The sequence below is a fragment of the Delphinapterus leucas genome, unplaced genomic scaffold, assembly GCF_059928025.1.
Source record: "Delphinapterus leucas isolate spDelLeu-1000000601 "Yukka" unplaced genomic scaffold, BTC_Dleu_Yukka2 spDelLeu_asBTCV2_sq40, whole genome shotgun sequence".
NCBI lineage: Eukaryota > Metazoa > Chordata > Mammalia > Artiodactyla > Monodontidae > Delphinapterus > Delphinapterus leucas.
This window is the reverse complement of record NW_028322249.1, coordinates 2,842,163-2,860,333: the sequence shown is the minus strand read 5'-3', so window position 1 is coordinate 2,860,333 and position 18,171 is coordinate 2,842,163. Positions and strand designations below refer to the sequence as shown.

General features: G+C 37.4%; 2 protein-coding genes across 2 annotated transcripts in view; both read left to right on the top strand.

Moving 5' to 3' along the window:
• The window catches only part of LOC149743958 (uncharacterized), a 167,444-nt gene that overhangs the window by 53,907 nt on the left and 95,366 nt on the right, over window positions 1–18,171 (top strand). The gene's annotated exons all lie outside the window — the stretch shown is intronic.
• LOC149743961 (uncharacterized) overlaps window positions 1–18,171 on the top strand; it is a 120,033-nt gene that overhangs the window by 55,862 nt on the left and 46,000 nt on the right. The window lies entirely within an intron of this gene.

Sequence of the window (18,171 nt, the reverse complement as noted above, 5' to 3'; positions counted from 1 at the left end):
TCATATTTTAAATACTCTTCAGAGCACAATTTTTAAACTTCTATTTCTCTAAACATAATGATTTAATAATTAAGAGGTGTCAAAATATTACAGTTGGTTTTTCTTGTCATTCTGTTTGTTTGTTTGATCCCATATTGTATCTTGGAGATTTGGGGGCAACTTATATTCTGTAGCAGTATACAGTATATATGCACAATGTTTTAAAAATCTGATGTATAAATATTGAGTTTTACTGTCACCTAGATGGCAGATATGCAAAAAATAAATTCATTAAAATATTTCTAATGTCCTGGTTTTAAAATAGGGAGCACTTTCTCGATGTTCATCTCCTCACATAGTCATAAAGTTTCCTACTTTAACAAAAGTCACTTGGTTCTCTGCACGCCAATGAACTTGAATGTTAAATTTACAAGTTCATGCTAATGTGTTCTCTGCTAAATTTGGGAATTTTCTTTCTGTGTATCCATTGATATTTCACTATTTATCATGGTGGTGTAAATGCTTGGGTTAGCTTGACCTAAAGGCATCCAAATTCATGGAAATGAATGTGGAAATGGGACGATATAATTAAATATCACAATTAATGGGCTTGATGCTCCTATTTCATTCTTCACACAAACATATTAAAAGTAGATTTATTTTTTATTACGTAAGACTTGGTTCTATATATAGTTCAGCCAGAAGTAAAATTATTCCTAAATCACCCTGTCTCTCAACCTAATGCATCAGCTTCAGCCTGTACACATAATGACAGTCAGACCTTGATTGGCTTTTTTCTCTTCCAACTGGTGGTGTAGACAGCAAACAGGAACCCTGTCTGAGAAGAGTTTGTGTATAGACCCAGAGAAAAATTTTAACATGGCACTGTTGTTTATGTTATGATCAACCAAATTTATTGATCCAGTCATTTATTTATTTGTTCTTACAAAGTCCTGTATTCATCCATCCAGCACATTTCCTGAATACTTACCATGCACCAAATACTGAAACTACAGTAATAAGCAAAACAGACATAGCCCACGTAGTCCCGGATTTCATAATTTGGAAAGCACAGCTGGACTAGAGTTACCCTTAGGAAAAATACGTTCAGATATAATTAGATAATCACACAAATATGTGAAATGAATAATAAACATATGATGCTGTAAAAGCAACGAGACCCAGTATTTTCAGGAGGTCAAAGAAAGGCTTTTTTGTGTCAGTGCCATTTGAACTGAGATGGGAAGGACGCATTAACTAAACAGTGGTGGTGATGGGGAAAGTAATCACTAGCTATCTGACCTCAGACAGGTTACTTAACCAGTTTATGCATCAGTTTTCTCATCTATCAAATGACAAGGTTAATAGTACCTACTTTATAGGGTCTGGTGAGGATCTGGTAAGAGTTTAGGACTATGTTCACTACATGGGCTCTATGTAAATATTACATATTGTTGTTACATGGCATTTTTACCCATAGTTTGCTAAGCTAGAAACATACTGAAGAAAATGAAAATAATTAAATAATACTGAATGTTGATTTCAGATTTATTCAAAGTAAGATGCAAGTGATAAATAAAACTTTCCATACAAAAAGTCACAATTCAGGTAGGGAGACAACATGGAAAATGTTGAAAGCGATGAAAATGATGATGTGAACTGCTTACAATATAGGCATTATGAAATGACACCTAGGAAAACTGGAAATCAATGAAGTGTTAATTGCTATTTTTTCTGGAAAGGGAAGATGGATGCTTGCAATAAACTTAAATGAAAGATTTTTAAAAATGGTGCCCTGGGAACAGAGAGGCACAAAAGCATGCTCATAATTTTGTGGCTTGGGCTGAAGCATTTCTCAAATGTCCTTGAAAGTTTCCAAAGACAGTCTTTCCTCAGGAAAGTATTTCTCCTGTGAGTAAATAATGTTCTTGCCTAGAAATGAAATGCAGTAATATATTACATTGCAAGTGAACTGTTAGCAAGACTGGCAGCAGAAGTTCAGAAACAAATGTCGCATTGCAATCTAGAGTTTGAGGTTCTGTATCTGAACTTCCATAACTTCTAAAGGGATGCCCTTTGTATGAAATCAAAGTAGTCCAGAGAAGAATTTTGACTTCTCTTTACTTAACTATTAGAAGGATTTATTTGGAATTATTATTGTGTCATGCATGTTCTGCCTTAAATTTTCTGTGGTTGAGTTGCACAATTGATAAGCTAAGGTTTCTTTCCACCATAAAAAGGCTCCTTTTAAGGAGTCCTATAATAATGACATTTAAAATACTTGCTTGCTTTTGAAGAAAGCTTCATGCTTGGGCTTCCCTGGTGGTGCAGTGGTTGAGAGTCCGCCTGCCGATGCAGGGGACACAGGGTCGTGCCCCGGTCCGGGAAGATCCCACATGCCGTGGAGCGGCTGGGCCCGTGAGCCATGGCTGCTGAGCCTGCGCATCCGGAGCCTGTGCTCCGCAACAGGAGAGGCCACAACAGTGAGAGGCCCAAGTACCGGAAAAAAAAAAAAAGAAAGAAAGCTTCATGCTTTCCAAAGTGCTTTATAAACGCATTTCTATGAGGCAGGTGGAACATGTCCTGTCAACAGTATTTTACAGAAAAGAAAATGGAGGCTGTAAAGGAAAGCTGCTTGGTCAAGGTCATTCAGTGCGTTAGGCGAGTTTTCATCACAGGAGTACGCACAGTTGAGCAGGGAATCCAGCAGGGAAAGCTTAAGGCTTTAGTCTATCTTTACACACGTATTTTTGCATAAATGAAAAATCTACCCAAAATGAAGTGCATTAGGTACCTAGTACTGCCTTCTTGTTCCTTAGAGTCTAGTGAGGGATATAGACTGAGCATATTCTATCCCAATGAAGATAACTTAGATTATTCTGAGGATGATCACTTGGGCTTCAGAATCTGAATTCCAGCTTGACCCCTAACATGAAGGAAGTTACTTAATCTTTCAGAGCCTGTTTCTCCATCCCTTAAATGGCAATTTGAATGCTCTCTTATATGTTTATTAACTCATTCACTTAACAAAGCACCTGCTAGATCTCAAGTACTCTGCTAAGAATGGTGAAGCTTTTCTAGGAAGCCAGAAGGCATCCTCCAGTGGATAGCGGAGGTCAAGAGAGGTTAGAGTTAACACTTGAATTTGACAGTGGGAGAAGATGAAAGGTTCACACGGCAAGGAAAAGAGAAAAAGACTATTATACAGGTTAAAGAGCTAGACCTGGAGATATTTGGAGTGACAAAATTTCTGAATTTTGATGTACCATACTTCCTGCCTCAGTTTCCACATCTTGGAAATGGGAATAATGATTAAACATGTTTCACAGTATTCATTTGGTAGAGATTAAATGAGGATTAAAAAAGCATGGAAAGTGGCATAGGACAAATTTGATAAATTATTATGTATGAAAGTGTGTATAAATAAAATCAATTGCCATGACCCCTCTTCGTACCAAGTGATCACAGCACGCTTTAATTTTCTAGCTGAGTCTGGATATGGATTCGTAACTTTATTCAAACAGTTTGGATTGGCTGGAAATTTTTGCTCCTCTGCTCTAATACAATTTAATTTTAATTTTGGTTTTTAAGGTACATGGGTATAAATAAGAAGAGTATTAAAAGAAATGTATTTCAGATTTTAAATTCAAAAATGTAGAAAAACTTTCTTTTACTATTTTTCATTTTACCTTTGGGTGCACTGATCAGCTACTTTTTCTTCTGCACCCAGGCAAAAGGGATTCTGAAGAAAACACTTTAGAATTTTGATTTCATATATAAGATAGTGGGAGCCTCTGCCTGCTTGATTTACATTTGTGCTCACCTTCCACTTTATGTGGGAGGGGGCATACGAGTAAAGGAAATTTTTATATGATTTCAAGTTATTTAATTCCTGATATTATATTTAGCCATGATAGAGTGTTATGATTTGCCTACAACATCCATCCTTCCTTTTCTTGTACCTTACCTTGTTCAGAGAGGACTTGTGCCTGTTCTGCTTTGAATTTCTCAACCAGTTCAGCTGCTAAAATCACAGGTGAAGCTTAGTTTCTGCTGATTTAATCCACCCAATCGAGATAGAGTTTCTCATTTTATTCAGCAAATATTTACTATGCCTTAAGAAAAGATTTTTTAAAAATGCATGGTCTTATTTGCTAATGCTGCTGGGAATTAATTAATTAAGTTTTAGGTTCACAGTAAAATTGAGCACAAGGTACAGAGATTTCCCACACATTCCTCTGGTGGGAATGTAATAAATTGGTACAGCCACTGTGGAAAACAGTACGGAGGTCCCTCAAAAGCTAAAAATAGAATTCCCATATGATCCAGCAATCCCACTCCTGGGCATATATCCAGACAAAACTATAATTCAAAAAGATACATGCACCCCAATGTTCGCAGCATCATAGAGGCGTTATTTACGATTGCCAAGACGTGGAAACAACCTGAGTGTCCATCAACAGATCAATGGATAAAGAAGATTTTTTATATACATATTATATATATATATATAATATATATATAATTAAAATTTATATATTTGCATACATATATATATAAATACTACTCAGCCATAAAAAAGAATGAAATTAATTTTGCCATTTGCAGCAACATGGATGGACTTGGAGGGCATTATTCTAAGAGAAACAAGTCAGACAGAGAAAGACAAATACTGTATGATATCGCTTATATGTGGAATCTAAGAAATAAAACAAACTTGTGAATATAACAAAAGAAGCAGACTCACAGATATAGAGAACAAACTAGTAATTGCCAGTGGGGGAGGGGGGAAAGGCAATTTAAGAGTTGGAATTGGGAAGTGGGAAGTACAAACTATTTGGTGTAAAGTAGGCTCCAGGAATGTATTATACAACAGGGGGAATATAGCCAATATTTTGTAATAAATGGAAAGTAGTCTTTAAAATTGTATAGAAATATTTTCTTTTTTAAAAAAGATACTTCTTAGCTGATAGAAGCTTTAGAAGTCTACAGAGGCAGATAATTTTTAAATTGCAGCATATAACTTCTGGAGCCTGGCTGACGTTCTCATAGGAAGCAGCATGAAAATTACTTTCAAAGGCATTCATCACCTTAGCTTACAGGAGTCTGTTCCTTCAGTGTGTATTAGTCCATGGTGCATCCTTACTTTGACTTATCTGTGAGGTTCACTTCTCACCCCCAGGAACAAAGCCTGCAGAGGGGCAACTTGTTTGGCTTGGGAGCCTGCCCAGTATGAAAAGTTTGCAGGCAAAATCAGAAAGAACAGCTGCAGGAGGAGAGATGAGGGTTGCCGACAGCTAATGAATGATTCAGAAAGCAATTTGCATGAGAGCCTTCTGCTTAGCAGGAGGCAGCATGTGCTGGGCAATGGTTTACCATCCACTGCCAAGCTGGTTTCTACACCCTGAGTCCTCATTCCATCAAAACACGTGTCCTGAGGGAACGCCCAGCCACCAGCTTCCACTTACCTGAGCTAGCATGACCTGCCATCTAGAATTTCAGAGAGCTTTTCATTTATTAACTCACATGAATCTACTTTATCCTGAGGCTCTGGATACTAGTCCCATGCAAACTGACTTAATAACAAACATTTAAGTGCAAATCCAAGGTCATCTAGATAATATTCTTTGACAGCTTATTGCATGTGAGGCACTGCACTGTGCCCTTTTTATACCATATCGGACTTCATAACAGACCTCTGAAGTGGGTGGTTAAGTTTCCTGCCAAGGGATCCATACACAAGAAACGATAATCAGAAAAGACCAAAGTATTATTTATTACTAGTGAGCTAGCCGCTGTTACTTCATTTTGGAATTCTAATTGAGGCTTTCCTTCTCTCTTTCTCTTGCCCCCAAATCACAGATGACTAGGTCATGGGACAAGCTTAAGCTAACATGCCTTATTCTGTGAATCATAAGCTGAGCTACTGGGACAGAACCATGTGACACGTTTGTCACTTTCAAATGTAATAATTCTACCCATTGCTCCATAGATGTTCTGGTTACTGACCAATAACATTAACAGTTCCTCTTCCAAGAATAGGATGGAGGGGAAAGGCACTGGATCTCCTATGCCTCCCAAACATGTGAAGGCCAAAGCATGGTGGGAGGAGAAGCGTATCTCTTTGTAATATGTTTTATTCCCTGTTTTATAGATGGGCATATGGAAGATTAGAAAGGCTGAGTAACTTGTCCATGTCATGTAGCCCATGCTTTTAACTTTTTTATTATACCACTTATCCTTCTCACCTATCAATTTGCCTTTTATACTGATGTCCTGAGAAACAGACCACTGTATGGTATAGAAATGAACAACCATAAATAAGCTGGAAATGCATTTCTATTTACATTAACTAAGATAGTCACTTGTTTCTTTTAAGCGAGGTCCTCCACCTTTTTAGGGACCTGAGTAAACTAACGATGTGCTTCCATTGATTAAACAAGAATTCTCCAATATTCCATAGAAGAATCATACATTTCTTTAAGCCCTGTGTATGCTTCTAGGGTTTAGATTCTAAATCAAATAGGTTTCTGTTTTTCATTTAAAACAACGAACACAGGATTTCACTTGTAAATGTATTAACTTTTTTTTTCTGTCTAGCAACAAGCAGTGACTATTGTTGGGTTGGTGGACATAGTAGAGATGGCCATTCAGAAAATCACAAATTTTAGGAACTCTAGCATTCATGTAGCTCAGAACTGTAAGAAGAGACCAGAGGAAGATCAACATGCTTTAAAGTATATTACAAATCAATATTGAAATAGAGCTTAACATATAATTCATCTGGAAAGAAGCTCAGAACATGATTGCCAGTTATTTAATATTCTGGTCAAAGACAATGGAAGCACTATTAAAGTATGGCATTTTGACTGCCATTGGAAAGGTCAGGTTTCAAACAGCAGTGCACTAGTTGTGCTCAAAATGCCTAAAGAATGATGAATATTTAAGTGAAGAGGAAATGGGAGCACCTGCATTCTAATCTTGTTTTGGCCACTGATGGGAATCATGTGGACTTTAAGCCCATCACACAGTCATGTACCACCTTGGCTTTCTCCCCTGTAAAATGAGGGAGTTCTTTAATAATCCTTGATGATCTTTAGCGCTATGATTCTAGAAGCATCTTGATTTAATACAGTTTGAGGATTTATGTCTAAACTCTAGCAAGCAGAAAAATGTTCTTTTATTTCTAAAATGGACTTGACATTGCGCTAACAGAGCAAATGAAATCTTTTGAAGATTGTTCAAAGAATCACCAACTTAAAATTCATCTCCATTGTTGGTTTTTATTGCCTGTTTAACTCTTACTAGATCTATAATAGTTTTATTTATTTTCCTTTGCACCTGGACTGGCAGCCTGTGTGGTTGGAGAAACACATCACCACTTATTTTAGATACTTTGTTATCAGAGCCAACTCTGTAATCTTTGCTCTGCCCGTGAATTATTTATTTAATTTGATGTGTTTTTTCCTGGATTCATAGAATTTCCTTTTGTCATGATTCTTCTTTCCATTTATGGGACTGTAAATACAGCTGACTAAACCTCTCTAGTGGCCGAATACATATCAGGTCTTTTGTGTGAAGGATGCTAGCTAATCTTCCCGTTCATAGGCTGACTACATTTTTATTCATTTGCTTTTTTTCTACTCACCCCTGACAGTAGTATCTGTGGAATAAATAAAATAATGATACCTACTACTTATTTAACTCAGATCAGAAAACTTGACCTTTTCCTAATTTTTTACATTTGCTAGCTTTGTGGCAATATGCACCCCTATTTTTCTCTGAATCTCAGTTCACCCTCTACATGGGAATAATTATGCCTACCATACAACGTGGTGATCATAAAAGAAATTCTACCCATCTCCTACCATATTGGGGAAAAAAATTTGGATTGACTTTGACCAGACTTGGAGGCACATGTTTGCAGTGGCCTGTTTGAATATCCTGACTACATGGGGTACAGTGGGATGCTCTGAAGGCACCTTACAGAGGTAGATAATATCTCTCCCAGGGCATCAACGCTAAAAGTGAGAAGCATTTTGATTTCTCATCAAGAAAGAAATGTTCTATGATGTTAATGGTTCTTAACTTTTGGTGATTCATTGAAATCTCCTGGGGAGCTTTTGATAATCTTAAAGCCCAGCCTGTAATTTATACCAATTAAATATGAATTTCTGGGGGTTGGACTGAGGCATTGGTATATTTTAAGGTTTGCAGAATGTAATGGTTAATTTTAAGTATCAACTCTCAACTATATCCTGAGATACACAGATATTTTGCTAAACATTATTTCTGGGTGGGTCTGTGAGGGTGTTCCCAGATGAGATTAGCATTTGAATTGGTAGATGGAGTAAAGCAGATTTCCCTCTCCAGTGTAGGTGGACCTCATCCAATCTCTTGAGGGCCCCAAAAGAATAAAAAGTCAGAGGAAAGGAGAATTTGCTCTCTCTGCCTGAGTGTTTGATCTGATCCCCTGCCCTCTGACTGTGGCTTACGTCAGTTCTGAAAACTACACCCCTGGATTTCCTAGTTTCCAGCTTATATTTAATATACAATATATTTAATATGTTTAATATCAATTACATATGTTAAAGCAATTACATATATTACATTATATTTATTATATATCTCCTATTGGTTCTGTTTCTCTGGAGTACCCTGACTAATATGGCGCTTCCAATACACTGTAAATATTGAGAACTACTATATATGTTAAAATACTATGGCTAAGGTATTACAAAAGTGGATGCCCTGACAGTGCAGTTCTGCTTCTTAAATGGGCAACTCAATGAGGATAAGTAGCAATGTAAATTATTTTTTTCATTTTAAATGGTGGCCAGTCATATATATATAAACACTTTGGGAGGCTATAAGACAGTAATTAAAAGAACTTATAGGATATAAGCAGTAAAACCACATCGACTCGCCACTCAGTAGAAGGAATTCTAGGCCCAAGATACAGAAACCTCCATACCTGAATCATTGGAAAAGATGTAGAAAAGACTCTAAAACGATTGAAATGTTCAGAGATCCCTTGTGACCCTTTTGGAGGTCATGATATCAGGACTCACTGTCCCCTGAGTCTTGTTTTGTAATACAGAGAGGGACCCACAGTTACATAGTAAATTGACACCTGAGACTTGTTTTTTTTTCAGCTAGAAGTGGAAAGGAGAAATATCTTTCACTGAAGCAGAGAGTAGAGGTATAAGTGGGGAAGACAAGGTAAAGAAAGAGAAAAGAAAATAATCCATTTAGAGAAGGCTTGCTCTTGGGGCAAGCCCTGGACATATAGTCATTTATATATCCTATTTCAGGATACATTGCATGCTTTACTGGAAGTAAGCATTTAATGATTTGTCTTCCACATACTTTGCTTCATTAAAGAGATTCACTTCTGCTGGCATTTTGTTTCATGGGATCCCAGGCCCTTAGCATAGTCCCTTAGTAAAGTATTTGTGGAATGAATCAGTCAATGTGTCCTCAAACTCAGTACCCTTCTCAAATCAGTTACCTGCTTTATACCATAACTGAGATTATATTATCATAGTGTTAGGACTCAAAGGGAAATACCTCGATTTTAGAAGTTGACGTCATCTGTTTTATCACCTCATCCAATGTAAGAATTCATGCTATAAAAGTACTGGTAATCTGGCCTCTGTTTGAGCACTCCTCGTATCTTGAATGCTCTACTTGGTGAGTTAAGTCATCCAGCATACGAACAGCTATAATTTCTACAAAGTACTTCCTTATAGTTGCCTTCCTGAAGCATGTCACCCATTGGTCTTAGCTTGACCTGATGGAACTACAGAGAAAAATATTTGAGTTTCAAATACCCATGTTTGCACTTCACATCTTTGTAGTCCATTATCACACAACTGAAGTCTACTTTTCTTCAGGAAAACATCTAATGTTTTTTCCTAAAAATCCTGTGAAAGTATGTCTAGGCCCTTCCCCATCTTGTTTATTGATGTTTGTACTTGCTTTTGTTTTCTAAAATACTCCCAAAAAGGCAATGCTCAGAACTGGATCTAGTGCTTCTGACATGGTCCTTTTGAGACAGAATGAGACAACATATGCAAAAAAGGAAATCTATATTTCTATTAAGTATAATTATCTAATTCTTATAAAATCTGCATGTGTTTGTTTCAAAAATAAAAATACAGAATAGTATAAATATACAATATTTTATATAATAGAATATAGATATAGAGTAGTATGGAAAAAAACCCCTGAAGTCATTCAAAATAACCCATTACCCAAAGAAAAGTACTTTCAGATCCATTCATCTCTGCTTTTTATCTCCCTATATTGTGTGTATGTTCATTTGTGTGAACATCACACAAACATACTAATATATACACATAGTTTAACCTAAATAAAAACATAATGTTTTAAACCCGTTTTAAAATTTAATGTAAGCATTGGACATTATTACATAGTTATAAATTTAATTCTGCATCAAAGTTTGCAAACTCTTGGCTGACTAGTTAAATTCAGCCCGTAGACATTTTATTTCCCACCCCCCAGTCCCACCCCCGGGCCTGCACAACATCTGAAAAGCCTAGGCGTGTTGCAGCTTCTCCTGAAAAGTGGACAGTCTGGTGATACTTGGTGTGCAGCCTTACCTGGATGTGGGGGAAGTTGAAGCGCAGGTACATCTGATGCCCTGGGCGGTGTTCTCCAACGAGAGCTTCATCGTCAGCGTTTCCTATTTGATGCAAACAGCCTGCAAGAACAGCCCCTCCTGGGTGAATTTGTGTTGCCGGAACACGATCATTTTAATAGCTGTAGCTCTAGGCAGTGGTTGTACCACCATTCATTTCATAAATCCCCTTTCGGTAGACCTTAATGTTGGTTCCTTGTTTCTCCTATTATAAATAGTGTTGCAGCAAATATCTTTTTCACCCAGTTGCTTGATAGTCTTATGATGAGCTCCCAGACTAGATGTGGAATTGTGTGGCCAAAGTAGACTTCGAGGTCTCAGAACTCGTTTTAGTCTTTTAAACATCATGAGAACCACAAAAACAGCCTTTAATTTTCACTTGCACTCTGTTAAGCAAACACGTGACCACTCTATATGTAAAAACAATTTTAAAAAATAGAGTTGTTCAAAAATACATAGTAATTAAATTAATATTTTATGGTAGAAAAATTATCAAATACAGAAAAATGTAAAGGAAAAATATAAATACACTTGCAGAACTCTGATATAAATATTATCTTTTCCATTTTTGCATTTTCCCACTTATATATGCATATATATTTATATAAAAATATATTTACATGTATTTTATACATACATTATTTAATAAGGATAAGATATACTGTTTATATAATTTTTGTTTCTAGTACCTTTTCACCTGATGTTATCATGACAATTTCCCACATGATCTAATATTCCTCATTTAGAAAATTTAAAATTTATTTAATATTTCAACATATGATATCACTTATTTAAACAATGCCCTATTGTTGGAAACAAATTATTTCCAAGTTTTTCTTTTTTACAAATAGTATTCCAATTAATGCCATGGTACCTAGATTTCTGTGAAATCCTTAGAATAAATTTCTACACGTGTACTCACTAGGTCAAATATCCAACTCGTGCAGACAATTTTTTAAAAATCTATATTCAGACCTTTACATTCACAACTATATTAAGTATATTGATTTCATTTGTTTTGCTCTTTTGTTTTCACCCTGTTGATAGATAGATAGAGAGAGGGAGGCATTTCTTTTAATTTAATACATCTCTCATTGATCTTGTTGCCTCATGTGTCTGCCTCTTCTAAATATTTTTGCACAGTTTTGGCGTTAACTGGGTGTTTTGCCAAAAAGTTAGTTCAGTGTTCCTCAGATAGTTGTTCAATACTGCCCGCCTCTTCAGGTGCTGAAAAAGGAAATTCTAATGATTTGTTAACACTTGTTAATATAGATAAGATTAAGGCCCCAATTTTCTTACGAAAGCTTACTACTTGGGGCTGGTTTCACAGAAATTTCATAACATTATATGCAGTCAAGTTGCACTGATATTCCATATGAGGAAACAAAATCTGTGAAAGGATTTAAATATGAAAATAATTATGTAAATGATAAGTATTATTTATTATTAAGTATAATTAGTAGTTGTCAAGCAGATCCTTTTCTCCCAAAGAGCCACAAATCTTTCAAAATGAATGCTTGCAATTAATAATATTTAGATAGGGGAAAAATGAGTTTTTCTCAGCTTTTCCATCATAGCCTAGATACTGCCAGGCAAACAACTTGATAGAATCAGTGGAAGCTTAAACAGGTGATAATCTCCTCTTGCTCTGCAATTTATCACTAAATGGCTTTTCTGTGGACTGCAATCATTGAAAGGTAATTGTAGCCTTCTGCTATATTTACCATTAGAAGATTTCTTTTTACATGGAGCATGCTGTTCTAATAAGCAGTGGGTTTTTCACAAACTTGTTTATCATTCACAATGATTAGGTTCCCCCTTATTTGAACTGGTGCATAAAATGCCACTTATGGGTTTTTTTTATTTTTTAATTTTATTTTATTATTTTATACAGCAGGTTCTCATTAGTTATCCATTTTATACATATTAGTGTATATACGTCAATCCGAATCTCCCAATTCATCCCACCACCACCCTCCCCTCGCCACTTTCCCCCCTTGGTGTCCATACATTTGTTCTCTACATCTGTGTTCTCTACATCATGTTTTTAAATGATTTTTTCTCTCTGCCTTTCCTGTTAGTGTAACCGGAGGTGGGGTCTAGCTGCTCGCCGCTCAAAAGCAAGTAAAGAGGCAAGGTTGGTGGAAAGGAAAGTTTACTTTGTTTTGGGTGCCGGCGACCAGGGGGTGTGGGAGGGAGGACGCCTGTCCGAAGGCCAACTCCCCGCACCCACCCAATCAGGGGGCAAGAGCTTTTATAGACGGAGGGAGGGGGGCTACACGCAGAAACAGCACAGTCAGCTCTGACCGTCATCTTGAAATTGGTCATCGGTGGTCTGACCAGTGTCATCTTGATTGTTTTAAGTACAGTTAGTCTTCAGTCCCAGGGTCGGTTCGTTCTCATTTCTTTGAGGCCAGTTCTCAGAATTGTGAATTGTGGCAGCTTATGTCATGCCTACAGTCTGGTCATCATGTACTTAACTTCTTCACCTAGTGGGGTTTCACACAGCTCACAGGATATGGCTCAGAATATTATCTATAGCCATTGAGGAGGAACTAAAGGTCCTTAACTTTGCTTACTGATAAATTATTATTGTTTTTTCCTGTTTGCTTTTATTTTTTGCTTCTGCATTTTCTCACTTCTCTGATTAAACTTAATTTTGGGCTAAAGTTTTTCCACAGACAAAAAGCAGGCAGAGGACATGGTTAGGGGAAAGGATCATAGGGTCCTGCTCTGTCTCATTAGGAGTCTCATTTAGGTACATAGTTAATGTCTGCATCGCTTGGCCTCTGCTAGAAGAGGAGTGAGGTGCACAGGACGCCCACGGCCTGCTCAGAAAGCCTACAAACATTGGAAAAGGATGGCGGTATCTGCCACACTGTCAACCTGTTCTACTCGGTGTGCTACCGCTGTTATAGCACATGCTGAGCTGTCAATAAAAATCAGTCAAAGCATTCTGTGTAGCGTAGGGAGGTGTGGGAAAAGGGGTCATTCCAGTTGCATAAAGATGATGCATCTGGTTGGCAAGAGGACCCATATTCATGTTTAATCATGTATGGAGCCTCTGTCCTCCTTCCTGGTCCCCGTTACTCATCTGTTCAGGTCTCCCTGCCTCCCTGACCGCCTCCCCCATCTTCCCAGCTGCTCATCTCTGTACTTGATTCAGAGTATCTATGAGAGTCGGCCCTGAGCTGCAGGGCCTGATCTCTGCAAAAATGGATTGGTCTGTCGTGAGCCGCACAAAATAAAACGAAAATCAGGAAACGAGTGAAAGCATCTGTGAGCTGAAGTGGAATAATTATACCTCGGTACCCTGTTTATAAAGATATATAGCAGACTTCCTGCCATATTATCACCCAGTAAGTGTACTTTTTTTTTTTTCCTTTTAGTGAAGAGAGAATGCTTTTATGTCAATCTATTCACGCTTAAGACTCACAGTACCTATTGTCTATAACTGTGAGATACAACTCGGGAAGGATATAGATGGAGTATTTGGCTTCAATAAAGTGGGTGGAGCAGGAAATGGGCCCTACACCTGGCCCTGTTTACAACGAGTGACTTGTTAAAATGAGCATCTATACCAGGAAAAATTAATCAGCATATGTAACCATAAGGAAGGTGGAAAGTGCTGATCACATACATTGCTCAGGTGCTGTCAGAGAGATTCCAGGGCTGATGGAGGCCATACAAGCCCTAGCATCAGATGGGAACAACTCTCTCCCCCACAAGCTAGCCCGCTTTCCCCCTTCCTAAAGGCAGGCCCTTACAAGTGTGGTGTCTGGGGTGGTCCTCTAATTTTCCCTAATCTGTGTGTGGCTGTGGAATGAGACAGAGCTAACGTGCAAAGAAAGGGTAGTGAAAATGACATGAGCTCTGGAGTGAGACAGAACTGCAAGTCCCATCCCTATCATTGATTTAGTTACGTAAATTGAACAAGTTCCTTAAATTCTCTGAACTGCAGTTGCCTTGTCTGTGAGGTAGAAATCAGGTCAGTCTTTACTGGGTTATTATATGCATTATAAATAATATATATAAAAGGCCTAGCAGGGCACTGACATAAAACAGACACTCAAAGTGGTAACTATTACTATAACTCAGGAAAACTACTCTGCCCAACATAGGCAGTTCTAAAGTGCAACAATATATAATAAAATCTTATTCAGAAGAACTTATAAGTAGGCAGTGGATTGGGTAGCTATATTTTATGGCTAGGTCTCAGTGCATCAATTCATATCCAAGGAGATTCTCAACATGTAGTAGATGCAACGTATTTCCAATTAATATCATCATAAGAACTAAACCTCTGTATTTCTTTGGTTTCTAAGAAATTTTCAACCTTAATAATATGTTAGAGTACTTCTGGGTTTAGCTCTTACTAAATTATAAATGCTATCATTTTATACCTAAGATGCATGGTTCACTCAGTGCAGATGGGGGAAAACTGAATGTTTTAGACTGGCTAACTCTGGCTTGCTGAAGTTCTGGTACACGGACTACTTGTGGTGAAGTCAGTAAAGCTGATGAGGTTTCATTTCTAAATGTACTAGGACTAGGTCAAGATGCTAGTTTCCAACTGCATATATCCTTTCTGATGATGATCTTTTTTTTTTTTTTTTTTTTTTTTGCTTGAGTGTAAAGATATTCTTTTCTCTGTATTTTTGAGAAAATATTAGCTTGGCTGTCCCAAGCTAACATATGACGTTATGTTAGCTAAAAACGATGACGTTATGAAAGAGTGACTTCAGTGACTCAGTGCTTCCCACTTGGTAATTTCTCTCACCCTCAGGAGTAGCCTCAAATGCTAGCTCCCATCAATTACTGGATGCCCCATATTTTCCCAGCATCATTATAATCACTCCTATCAATTCAGCACCTGTAATGAGCCAGGCTGCTTATCCATTTACAACCTTCACTGCTTTATATATATTAGCTCAGTTTGCTACCTCTTGTCCCCCTCAAGCCAATATCAAATGTTTATTAATTAGGTAAAAATGGTATTAACCGCTTACATCAGGAAGGGCAAAAGGGTATCATCTTGAGTGCCCATTTTGAATGAGTGGTAATGGTTGGCAGAAGCACTGAATTAAGAAAAAAATTTAAGCTCTGTCCAGCCTTAGGGGGGAAGAATGCCGTGATTGATTAGCAATGTCTGCCTTGGTTAAAAGAAAAAAGAATAGAAATAGGTTGAGTGACTTGCAGGACGGAAAGGATGGGGATTCTCGGGCTCAATTTCCTTGCTGTTTATAAGCTTCTTAGAGACACAGGTAATGTTTCAACTTTCCATCATGTTGCCACAGTGTTCATTTCCAAATCATTTATTTCTTCACCCCTCCATTTATTCCTGCTGAGTTCTCCTGGACTCAGAAACTTCACACACTCTATTCCCTTATGTTGAGCCTCACATACTTCCAAGTGGTTTCCAAGTGGCCCGTGGCCTCCAAGGTGGCCTTGTCCTGTTTATCCCGAGAAATTCCCCCAGGTTAACATGTGTCGCAACGTCTTTCTCTTTTATACTATAGAACTTATATGAATTTGTAATTATTTGTTAGAATGTTTTCTTGTTAATTTACTGTTTCCCTCACTGAACTCTAAATTCCATGAGCCCAAGAACCGCATCTCTCTTTTTGACAAGCCACCTTATTTATACCCAGCACACACATCTGGGAAAGAGTAGACATTTAATAAATATTTGTTGAAACAGCAAATCCACTAAACTTCGGAGATTCAAACTTAATAAAACATGGATCCTGGCTTCACAGAACTCATATTGTAGTGAAGCAGAAAGTTGATTAAGTAAATGGTTATGATGCAATGTGATAAAAGAAACATAGACGTAAGGAAATATCACTGCCTGCCTGGATCAGGGGGCAGGTGTTGGGGACGCATTCTAAAAGTGATGTCAAGATTGAAGAGTAAGGAGTAAAAATGGACCTTTTAAGAAAAATCAAGCGCTGCAACTTGTGCGATTTGAATTTGATATGTTCCACCATTAAATTTTTTTTTTAAATCAAGCAGGGTATATTAACATGCATCTGTAGTATTGCCCTAAAAGCATTTTAAAAGAAATATGGATGTCTTACCTACAGAGGCACACAATTAGGCTTTTCCCTCAAGGTATTCTTAGTGTTAACCCTTTATATTGCTTTTTACTTGATGTACCCACCAATTGTTCTGATCCAGTGGCCTTGATGAAATTTTTGGTCATTTGCAAAAGTGTCAGTGGGGATTATGTGAGCACGAGTCTTTCAGAATTTTAAGTAGAAAATGGCTCAAGCATCTCCTACAGTTAGGGTACATGTGGTTACAGTAGATTAATTTAGAGAAGTGAAATTGGGTTTGTCTCTTTAGGTTTAAATATATGACTTGGGGATAATAAAGGAAAATCATTACTAGCACAACAAGGGATATTTAAAATAAAAGATGGTTTTAGGTACACCACTAACTTTCTTACAGCATCAATGATAAATTGTTAGGTATTATATTGATGGTAGCAGGCGGTAACATGTCCCTTTGTAGTTGAAGCTTTTTTTAAAGCTTATTTTTATTTTTTTTTAACATCTTTATTGGAGTATAATTGCTTTACAATGGTGTGTTAGTTTCTGCTTTATAACAAAGTGAATCAGCTATACACATACATATATCCCCATATCTCCTCCCTCTTGCGTCTTCCTCCCTCCCACCCTCCCTATCCCACCCCTCTAAGTGGTCACAAAGCACCGAGCTGATCTCCCTGTGCTATGCAGCTGCTTCCCACTAGCTATCTGTTTTACATTTGGTAGTGTATATATGTCCATGCCACTCTCTCACTACGTCCCAGCTTACCCTTCCCCCTCCCCGTGTCCTCAAGTCCATTCTCTACATCTGCGTCTTTATTCCTGTCCTGCCCCTAGGTTCTTCAGAGCCTTTTTTTTTTTTTTTAGATTCCATATATATGTGTTAGCATACAGTATTTGTTTTTCTCTTTCTGACTTACTTCACTCTGTATGACAGACTCTAGGTCCATCCACCTCACTACAAATAACGCAATTTCATTTCTTTTTATGGCTGAGTAATATTCCATTGCATATATGTGCCACATCTTTATCCATTCATCCGTCGCTGGACACTTAGGTTGCTAGTTGAAGCTTTTTTTTACAAATAAGCTGGAGGGGGTTTTTTTTGGCTCGATTATATATTCTTTTATAAGGCAGAGAGGAAGAAAGGGAGGGATAGACTAAGAAAGTATGGAGCAAAACATTTCCTTAAATCACGTTTAAAATAAGGTAGAGTGTAGTAAAATACAGGAAGGTAGACTGAAAGGCAACAGTAAATTTTTTTTAAAGAACTTTTATAATTATATTACATCACTTGACAGAGCTGTAGTGCTTTGTGTAGGCCTTTAAAACTTCCCCCAAACATGTTCATTCACCTTGATTCAGTCATGTGCATAGAAGAAGTTCCTTGTTGGGTTGGTAAAGCAGAATCATATCCAGGCTCTAGCTAGATCCAAACACTATTGCAGTTCTGTACAAACCTGTGTGGTATGTACA